Source organism: Lupinus angustifolius, unplaced genomic scaffold, assembly GCF_001865875.1.
Source record: "Lupinus angustifolius cultivar Tanjil unplaced genomic scaffold, LupAngTanjil_v1.0 Scaffold_49_150, whole genome shotgun sequence".
Classification (NCBI taxonomy): Eukaryota; Viridiplantae; Streptophyta; class Magnoliopsida; order Fabales; family Fabaceae; genus Lupinus; species Lupinus angustifolius.
This window is the reverse complement of record NW_017722320.1, coordinates 9221-22033: the sequence shown is the minus strand read 5'-3', so window position 1 is coordinate 22033 and position 12813 is coordinate 9221. Positions and strand designations below refer to the sequence as shown.

The 12813-nt window shown below is 35.1% G+C and overlaps 1 long non-coding RNA gene across 1 annotated transcript; it reads right to left on the bottom strand.

The window, feature by feature from the left end:
- Positions 1-351: 351 nt before the first annotated feature.
- On the bottom strand, positions 352-1300 carry LOC109338943. The gene is made up of 4 exons (XR_002106607.1): positions 959-1300; positions 805-870; positions 571-659; positions 352-458 (listed from the first exon to the last, which is right to left on the bottom strand). It is a non-coding gene; the product is annotated as an uncharacterized LOC109338943 (long non-coding RNA).
- Positions 1301-12813: the final 11513 nt, after the last annotated feature.

The window sequence follows — 12813 nt, the reverse complement described above, 5'->3', positions numbered from 1 at the left end:
AGTATTTTCCAATGTATAAATATTAGTGAGTGTGTAAGGTACAGAGAGATCTCGAGGTGAGATATTGTAATTAGAACTCTTAATATTTAGTGGAAAATCTCTTGTGCTGCAAGAGTACTGGACGTAACCTTCGGTGGACAAGAAGATGAACCAGTCTAAAATACTTGTGTACTCTCCTTCCCCTTTTCTCTTTACTTTATACTTGTTTATTTTTCTGCAATATTATCCGCTGCACATTAACTCTTACATTTTGCACAAAAAGATACTATAATTTTAAGTCAACTAATTTACCCCCTCTTAGTTGCAATCCTGTTCTTACATGTGTGAGTTATGTCTAAATGCACATAGTATACAAAATGCACACAATTGCATTTTAATTTAACACCTATGACAATCACAGGGAGCATAGTACCTTTGGCATGTATAAATCTGTTATCTCACCATATTTCTCAAAATGACTGCGTGGAGGGAGGAAACAAAATAGTGTCAATTATAGATTCATTATGAGTGAATTATCAATGAAGAAAAGGCTTCAGATTATTTTAATGAAGATAACAAACTAATATATACCTTCTAAATGTTTCTTCTGTTACTGATACTGGAATTCTGGCCACAAAGATTCTAGTAACTTTATTGGCTGGTGGTGCCCTCATTTCCTCCTTGAAAATGAACGCATTGAAAGAATCAGTAGTATGATCACACAACATTGTTGTTAGATGTCATATAAGTAAACAGTAGATGCACCATACTAGAAGAAAAAAGAAGACTTTAAATTTTAAGCATCACTTTGACTAGATTTAAAACCTTTGGTGTGGCCACTTTCACTTTCAGCGTCCGATTACGAAGAATGTGTTCAACGGATAATACATTCTGCAGCCAGAAAGACATGCCACTTGAGATATAGCATATACAAGTTAACAGCTATACATATCTACGCATACAAGTCAAAAGCCAATACCTTAGCATCATCCACTGATGTAAATGTAACATATCCAAAACCACGAGACCGACCAGTTGATCTTTCCTAAAATACAGAAGCAGAAGATTAAGATATGCTTCCAGAAATCTCAAAATCATGTGGTGAATCTAAAATGGCCAAATACATCATTACTCAGCACTGTATAAGGAAATTGTGTCAGGTTGCAGTGGCAAACTCATAAAGCATATGACCAACATAATCATTTCTTTCTCCCTTTCATTTTCCCTGTGTCCCATCAAGGTTAATGATGCTACTTTTTCTCTCCACATTTATCGTGAATGATGAAACCATAAACATGAAGTTTATTACAAGGAATTTCCTAGACACTAAAGTAAATAGAAAGTGTGTATGGACGCTTTATCTAGAACTAATTTGCATTGCAGCATAATAGAATCCATCTTCAAGGGCATATATCATGAAGGCACGAGTGAAGTTAACTGCGCTAGGCTAAATGCGCTAACGCATGAGTACGAGTTATTTTGAATGTTGTCAAATGAATATATTAGTGAAATGCCAAAGCAATTTACTCACATTGTTAACCTTTTAGTTGCCCTTGATAAATATTTTGCTAAAGGAGAATTAACTAACAAAGTTTTGCATTTTCTTGACAGGAATCACAATCGAAAGTAACTGGAATCATGGAGTTGAAAGACTTGAAATCCATGTCTTTAGCGACATTGTTTGGCAAACTCCAGGAACACGAGATGGAGTTAGGGCACTTGGCGATGAATGAGGATTCAAATAGGAAGAAGAAATGGATATCTCTCAAAGCAACCACGTCACAAGATCAAGAAGAGAAAGAGGTTGACGATTTTGACTCCGATCTGGATGAGGAAACCATAAATCTCCTAGTACGAAAATTTGACAAATTCTTGAAGAAAAGAGGAGGATTCAAGAGGTTTCAAAAGAAAGAAGTGCGAGACTCAACCAAGAAAGGCAAGAACCCAAAGCAGTGCTTCACTTGCCATGAATGTGGGAAGGCTGGACACATGAGGCTATAATGTTTGACCTACCTCGAAAGGGTTGAATCTGAGAAGAGCATTCCTCAATACTTCAAATCAAAGCGAGAATACATCGTGTGGGATGCTCCCAAGGAGGAATCAACATCGAGCACATTTGATTAGGCGGAGTCTGCAAAACTATGCTTAATGGTAAAAATGTAAGATGTTTGCAGCTCTAGTGGTCAGGATGATGCGAATGAGGTATATGCTAATACTTCATCTTTTTCTGATGACTCCCCTACATATGATGAATTGTATAATGCATTTGTTGAATTACATGAGGAATTGGAAAAGCTTGCTAGGATTAGCGTAGATAGAAAACAAGTAATCCTATTGCATGAACAACAAATGATTAAAATGCAAAAAGAGTTAGATGAACTAAAATTGGAAAATGAGACTCTTGATTTAATCCACAACGAGGCCTTTGGAGCTTCTCCATATAGACCTATTTGGACCATCGCAAATCATGAGTTTCGGAGGTAGTTATTATGCTTTCGTAATCGTAGATGATTTTTCTAGGTTTAAATGGACCTTGTTCCTTTCTGCTAAAAGCAACGCTTTCAAATCCTTTAAAATCGTTGCCAAGCAAATCCAAAATCGACTTAACCTGAAAATTGTATATATACGAAGTGACCATGGTGGTGTGTTTGAGAACCACCTGTTCGACAAGTTTTGCAATAAATATGGGATCTTGCACCAATACTCAGCTCCTAGAACTTCTCATCAAAATGAGTTATTAAGAGGAAAAGTCAAGTATTAGAGGAGTTGGTTGGGACCATGCTAAATGAAACCAAAGTGCCTAAATACTTTTGCGTCGAAGCTGTACATACGGCCTGCTATGTCATAAATCGAGTACTTATTAGCTTTTGTTAAGGCCTAAATTGTTAAAGGATAAGAGCTTGTCATTTAGGGCTTAGAACTTGAAGTTGTCGCATGCATCTATAGGGATTTTCATGCATAACATTCATTCTTGTTTTCTTGATAAGTTTTTAAAGTGAAAGTAAGAAAAGTTTGTTTTCTGAAAATTGTGAAATATGTTTTGTGAAAATCTTTGCATAAGTTTCTCATATAGAATAGGTTCTTATGAGTATTCTAGTTACTATTTTTAAGTTGAGTTTACATTGTTATATTTGAGTATACAATACTCAAGAAAACTCAAAATGTGTTTCAATCAAGGAAAGTGATCTCTTGGTGAGTAACTTCACTTCAAGAAGAGATCTTGTTGTTCTTCACGAAGACTAGGAGATCTTGGTGCAATCGATACCTAGCTAGGGCCTAATAACGAAAAGATAGGTGATCTTAGTATACGAGATAGAGAGGTCAAATCGAGGTTGTCGCTTGTAGATTCCAAGAAAGTAGCATCTTAGTTTTATCATTTATTGTAAATTTGTGTGTATCAAACATATTTCAATAGTGAAGAAGAAAAAACTCCCGAGATCAGAAGAGGAAGCCTTGATGTAGTTTGTAGTGGACCGCAAACGAACCAGGATAAAAATTTCGTTGTGCAAAATTTTCTAACTGTAATCTCAGTTTCTTTTGCTTATTATATTCTAGATAATTGAATTGATGTTGTATTACATGTTATAATTTGTGTAAACATCATTTTATAATCAATTAATTGCATAAGGATTGGTAATCGGTGACTTGCAATGCAAGAAATCATTAAAAATCAAGAATATGCAAGAACTCAGGATAGTTGATTATCCACACACATAGTCGATTAAGTCCAGCACGGATTAATCGATTAATACCAAGCTTAATCAATTAAGTGCAGTAAATTTCTTTTTGTGCAAAATATAGGAAAAGCGGAGTAAATGATCCGCGGCACCTATTCGACCCCCTTCTAGGTGTATTTTGACCTGCTGATACCCAACAAGTGGTATCAAAGATAGTACAAAAGTATAATATGATGGGTTCCACAAACTAGTTTGGCGGTGATGACGTTTCCATCAACCGCCCTTCGATATTAAGTGGCAAGGGGTACGCCTAGTGGAAAGTGCGCATGAAGATCTTTATTGAGGCAATTGACATAGACATTTGGGAATCCATGGTCCATGGTCCTTTCGTTCTACTCCACTTGGTGGACGATGAACCCAAAGAAAAACCAAAAAGTCTTTGTACCGATGATGAGCATATGAAGGTTCAACATAACCTTCAAGCTAAAAACATTATCACATCGGCCCTATCATATGATGAGTTCTTTACTGTTTCACATTGCCAAAATGCGAAAGAAATGTGGGAAACATTACGAGTGACTCATGAAGGCACGAGAGAAGTTAAGCGCGCTAGGCTAAATTCGCTAACACATAAGTACGAGTTATTTCGTATGTTGTCAAATGAATCTATTAGTGAAATAAAAAATCGATTTACTCAAATTGTTAACCATTTAGTTGCCCTTGATAAATATTTTGCTAAAGAATAATTTACTAACAAAGTATTGCGTTGTCTTGACAAGAAATGCAACCGAAAGTAACTGCAATCATGGAGTCGAAAGACTTGGATTCCATGCCTTTAGAAACATTTTTTAGAAAACTCCAGGAATACGAGATGGAGTTAGGGCGCTTGACGATGAATGAGGATTCAGATAGGAAGAAGATAGGCATCTCTCTCAAAGCAACCACATCACAAGATCAAGATAGAAAGAGAATGACATTTTTTATTCCGATCTGGATGAGGAAACCATGAATCCCCTAGTACGAAAATTTGGAAAATTCTTGAAGAAAAGAGGAGGATTCAAGAGGTTTCAGAAGAAAGAAGTGTGAGGCTCAACCAAGAAAGGAAAGAACATAAAGGATCGCATCACTTTCCATGAATGTGGGAAGGCTAGACACATGAGGCTATAATGTCCGACCTATTGTATGCGATACTTGCGAGACTTTACAAACTGAGAATTCAAATTTAAAAGAAAAACTCGCAAACTCATAAACAGTAAAGTTAATCTAGACACATTACTTGCTGAATCGAGAAATGCTGGTTACCATATGGGAATAGGATATAAACCTCCGACTAATAATAAAAGGCCATATAGGAAACATGTAGTCCATATTCATAAAAAATCATATATTCACATGCTTACATGTTTCTATTGCGGCACTCATGGCCATACCTCCATTGCATGTTATATTAGAAAGTATTGTGTACCTACTCGTGCTTATGTTTGGATGAAAAATAGACAATGTCCTTTGGTTACTAACAAAAAGGGACCCAATATAACTTGGGTATCTAAAAAAAGAAGTATACTCAGTAATAATGCTCTTATAGTTTGTAAAACTTTTGAAACACCTTACTCAAAGCAACTCAGAAAATCTACTTTAAAATTTTAAGAACAATTTGTAATAAGTGCAGAAAAATGTTTTAGAGAATTTTCAGAATTAACTTGAAAGTTTGTGTAAGAGTTGTGTGAGAGTTATGTGTATGTTGTACATGAGTTTCAATGCCTTTAAATAGGCTTTCCAACCAACCATAACACCTCTTAGAAAGGGTGGGAATTGATTGGAATGAAAGCATTTTGTTTGGGATGAAAACCATTCACTTTGAAATCTGAAAACCGGTGCAACAACTCTTAGTAATCGATTACAATCTTGAGTAATCGATTACCCAAACTCGCTGTCCAACTGAGCATTTAAAGTTTAATTAGAGTAATCGATTACAATCTTGAGTAATCGATTACCCAAATTTGCCAGAACTGGGTAACTTGTTACCCATATACAATAATCGATTACCCTGCACAGCTTTTGTTGGATAATTGGTTTTCTCACTCATGAAACTTGTTACTTAGATCCTGTAACCTGTTACACACTATTTTTGAAAATATTTTTGTTTATACTTGAAGTGTTTGAATTTTGTTCAAAAATAGTTTGAGCATTACTACTATTGTATATTCAAGAGTATATGATAGAAGTACCTATTTAGACTTAGACTAATTTGTCTTGAAGCTTCGTCTTCTTTGTCTTCATAAGTATTCTTCCTTTTCTGCTTTTTGGTGATGTTGGTGTCTTCATCAAAATCTTGCCAAGGTCAGGAGCAAATATCTTCTTCACAAGAATGAGCTCTATGTGGAAGGCTCGAAGCACAACTTATTAAGCATAAGCCAATCATGCGATAAAGGTAACCGGGTATCCTTCGATTCTGATTGTTGCATTATTCGTGGTAGTATATATAATAGTATTAAGTTTGTTGGTCATTGTATGAACTATATATACATGGTTAATTTGGAGGATGTCACTACATTATTCTCAAAGTGTTTCATTTCTAGATATAATGACATATGGCTTTGGCATTGGCGCATTGCGCACATACATATTCAACACTTAGATAAGTTATCATCTCACGATTTAGTTGTTGGTCTACCTAACTTAATTTCAAATCTAAAGAAGCTTGCGACACTTGCCAAAATTGTAAGCAAGTTAAGAACTCATTTGCATCAAAAAATGTCATATCCACAACAAGGCCTTTAGATCTTCTCCATGTGGACTTATTTGGACCATCGCAAATCCTGAGTTTCGGAGGTAGTTATTATGCTTTAGTAATTGTAGATGATTTTTCTAGGTCTACATGGACCCTGTTCCTTTCTGCTAAAAGTAACACTTTCAAATCCTTTAAAAGCCTTGTCAAGCAAATCCAAAACCAACATAACCTGAAATTTGTATATATACATAGTGACCATGGTGGTGAGTTTGAGAACCACCTGTTTGACAAGTTTTGCGATAAATATGGGATCCTGCACCAATACTCAACTCCTAGAACTCCTCACAAAATTGAGTTGTTGAGACGAAAAGTCGAGTATTAGGGGAGCTGGCCAGTACCATGCTAAATGAAAGCAAAGTGCCTAAATACTTTTAGGCAAAAACTGTACATACAGCCTGCTATGTCATACATCGAGTACTTATTAGGCCTAAACTATTAAAGATTCCTTATGAGCTTTTGAGAGGCCGAAAACCTAATATATCTCATCTCTGTGCCTTTGGATGCAAGTGTTTTATTTTAAAAATTGGAAAAAGTGCTTTAGGAAAATTTTATTCAATTGATGGCGATGGTATATTTTTACGGTATTCGTTGCATAGTAAGGCATTTAGAGTTTTTAATAAATATACTATGATGGTAGAAGAATCGATCCATGTTCAATTTGACGAATCTTCTCCAAAAGATAAAAGAACGGTTTTGTCTGATGATGTTACATGTGCTTTGGAAAAAGCATACACTAAGGACTTGGAAAAGGTCAAAGAAGATCAGGATAATCAAGAAGTCAATGAGGATCATCAGGACTTGTTGAGGATGTGGAAAACCAAGAAAGACCATGCACTTAATAAAGTAATAGGTGATATCACTATGGGGGTGGTAACTTGTAGTTCTTTGCATAACTTTTGTAATTTCGTTGCTTTCGTAACACAATTAGAGCCTAACACCATAGATGAGGCCATAGAGGATGAGCACTGGGGTATAGCTATGCAAGATGAGCTAAATCGGTTTGAATGTAATAATGTGTGGGACTTGGTCCCCGAAGCAAAAGAACATCCGATAATTGGCATTAAGTGGGTCTTTAGAAATAAACTTGATGAATTTAGCTTAATAATACGAAACAAAGCACGCCTTGTGGCCAAGGGATACAACTAAGAGGAAGGTATTGATTACGATGAAACCTATGCCCTTTTTGCGAGGTTAGAGGCCATTAGGATGCTATTGGCATTTGCATCGATCATGAACTTTAAATTGTTCCAAATGGAAGTCAAGAGCACCTTATTGAATGGATTCATTCAAGAGGAGGTTTATGTCGAACAACCGCTGATTTTGAAAACTATAAATTCCAGAACCATGTCCATAAACTCAAAAAGGCAAGTTATGGCCTAAAGGAAGCTCCTCGAGCTTGGTATGATAGACTGAGTACTTTTCTCTTAGAAAAGGGGTTCGTTAGGGGCAAAGTTGACACAATGCTCTTTATCCAAAAATTGGGTAATCATGTTTTGTTAGTACAAATATACGTTGATGATATTATCTTTGGAGTTACTAACTACCTCATTTGCAAGGAGTTTTCTGATTTGATGTAGAATGAATTTGAAATATTAATAATGGGAGAGCTTACCTTCTTCCTCGGATTGCAAATTAAGAAAATGAAGAGTGGAAAATTTGTCCACCGATCAAAATACTGCAAAGAATTGCTTCACAAGTTTGAGATGGAAAAGTGCAAAGAAGCATCCACTCCTATGGCATCCTCATGCTACTTAGACAATGATGAAAAAGGATAAGCGGTAGATTTAACTAAATATTACGGCGTGATAGGCTCTTTATTATACTTAACTACGAGTCACCCTGATATTATGTTTAGCGTTTGGATATGTGTGAGATATCAATCTATGCCTAAAGAATCGCATTTTAGTTATGTTAAATGAATCATGACATATTTAAAGGGAACCCTTAATATGGGATTATGGTATCCTATGCATGCCTCACTATCCTTGGTAGGATATTCCGATTCTAATTTAGCTGGGTGTAAATTGGATCAGAAAAGCACTAGTTGAACTTGCCACCTATTAGGGAGCTCCTTAGTGCCATGGCACAACAAAAAGCAAGCTTGTGTTGCTTTATCCATCACTGAAGTGGAGTACATTGCCGCTGGTGTGTGTTGCGCTCAAATCCTTTGAATGAAGCAACAACTTATGGATTTTGGTCTCAATCTAGAAAATATAATGATTAAATGCGAGAATACAAGCGCATAAACCTATCCAAGAATCACATCTTGCATTCTAGAACCAAGAATATAGAAATAAGACATCATTGTGAAGAAGATATTTGCTCCTAACCTTGGCATGGTTTTGATGAAGACACCAACATCACCAAAAAGAAGAAAAGGAAGAATATATATGAAGACAGAGAATACAAAAGCTTCAAGACAAATTAGTCTAAGTCTAAATGGGTACTTCTATCCTATACTCTTGAATATACAATAGTAGTAATGCTCACTATTTTTAAAAGAAACTTGAAACACTTCAATATACTCAAAACAATTTTCAAACATAGTGTGTAACGGGTTACTACATCTAAGTAATAGGTTACATGTGTCAGAAAAGAGTTATCCAACTTAAAACTGATCAATGTAATCCATTACTGTCTTTGAGTAACAGATTACCAGTTTTAATGAAGTTGAGTAACTGATTACTCAGTTGTTGTAATCGATTACTCTAAATTGAATTTAAATACCCAGTGGACAGAATGTTTGGATAATCGATTACCCACTGGTTGTAATTGATTACTAAGAGTTGTTTTATCAAATTTCAGATTTCAAAATGAAAGGTTTTCATCCCAAACGAAATGTCTTCACTCCAATCTATTCCTACCTTTTCTTAGAGGCACTATGGGTGATTGGAAAGTCTATTTAAAGGCATTGAATCTCACAACACAAACACACAACTCTCATACAAAATTGAAAAGCTCTTACACACATTTTAAAATTATTTTTCTGCACTTTTGGCAACTAGTTCTTAAACTTTCAGAATTGATTTTTATGAAGTTTCTTAAAGTAAAGTGTTTCAAAGTTTACCAACTTATAAAGAGCATTAATACTAAGTATACAAAAGAGTTGATTGGATTGCAAGTTATATTACTTCAAACTTGTAAAGGCAATCTTCCATTGTTGTACATTCTTCATTATTATTGCAGAATACTTTCTTTCACAAAAGTGTGATAAGAAAGGGGATTAGAATCACTTGGAAAGGTGTTTTTCCAAGAGTGAATAAGGATTAGGGAGTGTGTAAGGTATATAGAGATCTCGGGGTGATATATTGTAATTGCAACTCATAATCTTTAGTGAAGAAATCTCTTGTGCTGCAAGAGTAGTAGACGTAGCCTTCGGTGGACAAGAAGGTGAACCAGTATAAAATTCCTTGTGTATTCTCTTTGACTATTTATTTGTTTAATTTTAGCATATATTTTCCGATGCACTATAAGTCTTGATTTTGCAGAAAAAGTGGCCATAATTTTTAGTCAAAAAGGCGATTGTGTGCTTGAATTTGTTGAAACCACTAAACAACTGGCCAATATTTTCACCAAACCCTTTCAATTGGAATCATTCTTTGTTCTAAGAAGAGTACTTGGAATTCTTGATGAACAATATCTCAACTAGTTTGGATATTAGTATTTTGTGCCTTTGCATGATCATTATGCTTATCTATATGATATATGTTGAATGCATGTTTCCCTTGTACCTTTAGGTTGTATTCTTCATTCTATGTTTATGTGCTAGAAGTGTGTAATTCTGTCTAGAATAGATTCGTAGGTTAAGTGTCTTAGCATGCCTTGTAAATCTCAAAAATAAAAACAAGTAGGCAATTTATCATGCAACCTTTTAGTATATCCTACTTGTTTCATATTAAACTTCCTTTTCTTAGCATGATTGTAACCTAGACTAGATCGACTACCTACATTCCTACATGCATCAAGTAGATTGTTCAAGTTTAGAGTACTACTTGCGAAGTTTTCAATTTTATATTTTAAGTACAAATTTTCATATTCCAAGATTTTGCACTTTTCACAAGTAGATGCCTCAATTAATTTAGTAGAATAGTTGCAAGTAACATTAGAATACATGAGATCAAGAGTTTTATTATCTAATTTCAATTCATCAATAAAATACTACATTTCAATAATTTTCTTTTCATGCAAAAGAATCACTCTTTTTCTATCTATATTTATTCTAGCTAGCTTTTACAATTTTTCATGCAACTCGACAAATGTACCATATAATTCATCGTAAGTAGGACAATTAACGGAACTAGAATAAGATTCATAAGAATGTACCTCATTCAACTTTTCTTGATTGCTTGAGTCACAAGAATTCTGATTTTTGACCATGAGGCAATGTTTTGTCGACTCCTCCTCTTCCTAGTAGCTAGAAGTGAAATACACTTTGGGAACATTCCACACTATGAATGCTTTCTTTGATTTGAACTCCTGGGTATTGTTCTTATCATTTTCAACTTTCTTGAGGTAAGTTGGGCATTGGTATTTCATATGGCATGATTTACCGCATTCATGGCAAGTGTAGCGATCTTTGGGATTCTTGCCTTTTTTAGTTGAATATTTCGTGTCCTTTTTAAAACCTTTATAGTCATCCTTTCCTTTTGAGAAACTTGTTGAATTTTCTAACTAGGAGTGACATGGTCTCATCATCAATATCTGAATCGAAATCGTCTTCGTCACATCTCTCTTCTTGACTTTTTGATGTTGTGGCTTTTAGAGATATTCCTTTTTTCTTTTCATATGATTCTTCATGTCAAGTCAAATGGTCCTAACTCCATTTCGTGTTCTTGGAGCTTGTCAAAGAGAGTAGCTACTGAAATTGAATCAAGATTCTTTAACTCAACTATTGCTGTCACCCTAGGTTACCATCCCTTGTCAACACACCTCAACACTTTATTAGTTAGTTCACCTTTAGCAAATTATTTTTATAATGCAACTAAATGGTTAATAATGTGAGGGTAAAATGCTTTTACATATCACTAATTGATATATTTGGAAACATGCGAGATAACTCGTATTCATGTGTTAAAGCGTTCAATCTGACTCGTTTGACCTCACTAGTGCCCCCATGAGTCACTTCTAAAGTGTCTCGTGTTTCATTAGCACTACTATATTGTGAAATTCGAAATAACTCGTCATATGATAATGCAGACGTGATGATGTTTTTTGCTTTCATATTATGCTCTACTTTTCATTTTTGATCATCTGTCCACAAGCTTTTCGGATTTTCTTTGGTTTCGCCTTCCACTAGGTGTAGTGGAGTATAAGAGCCATTTTATATGGAATCCCAAATATCTGTATCGATAGCTTCGATGAATATTCTCATTCTGACTTTCCTGTAGGCTTATCCATTACCACTGAAAATCAGAGGACGACTAATGGATGAGCCATCGCCGCCAAAAGGGTTAGTGGAGCCCATAGTAAAAATGCGTAGGAGCAACGATCAAAGCGGTCAAGCTAGTACTATCGTATTAGCTCTGTTACCACTTGTTGGGTAACAGGGGCTTACGATCACCTAGAGAGGGGTGAATAGGTGTAGCGGATTACTATAGCCGCTTTTTCGATTAATGAGATATTCATAAAACTACCAGTTTAATTGATTATATTTAGCCTTAATCAATTAATGACAGCAAGACTAAATCGATTAATCATAGATTTAATTGATTAACCTTATTCTTGTTCTTCTTCAAAATATGTTTTCTTGCACAGAAAGTTAACCATAATTTCAATCAATATCAGATGCAATGCTTAACGAATTTATGCCTAAGTAATATCACAGATTCAAAGCACGCAGTAAACTCAATAAGCAAAGTAATCTAACTAAGAAAATTATAAATCGACTTAAAATTAAAAAAGTAAGGGTTAGAGAAAATTTGAGACGACGATCTTTTATCCTGGTTCGCTTACGTGTCCACTTGCAAACTACATCTAGGCCTCCCCTTCTGATCTTGGGAGATTTTTCTTCGCTAATGGAAATCAAATATTTTACAAAATACATTTCCAATGATACAAGACTTCTTTCTTAGACTTAGAGATCCCTGAATGGTTTGACCCTCAACCTTCTTCTAATGGATACTCCACACCACTATGGTTCTGACCCCAACCACTCCTAACTCACTTCCAAGACTCGTGTACTAGTGAATATACCACCTAACCGTAACTAAGATTTCCCAACTCAACTCTCTAACAAACAGTGATACTAACACACCAAGAAAAATCAAGAAAAATGTCACAAATTTACAAGTTGTAATTCACCTTAAATGTGCTAATATAACAATTCAGAACACCACTAAAAGCTAGCTTGAAATCTCACAAAAGACT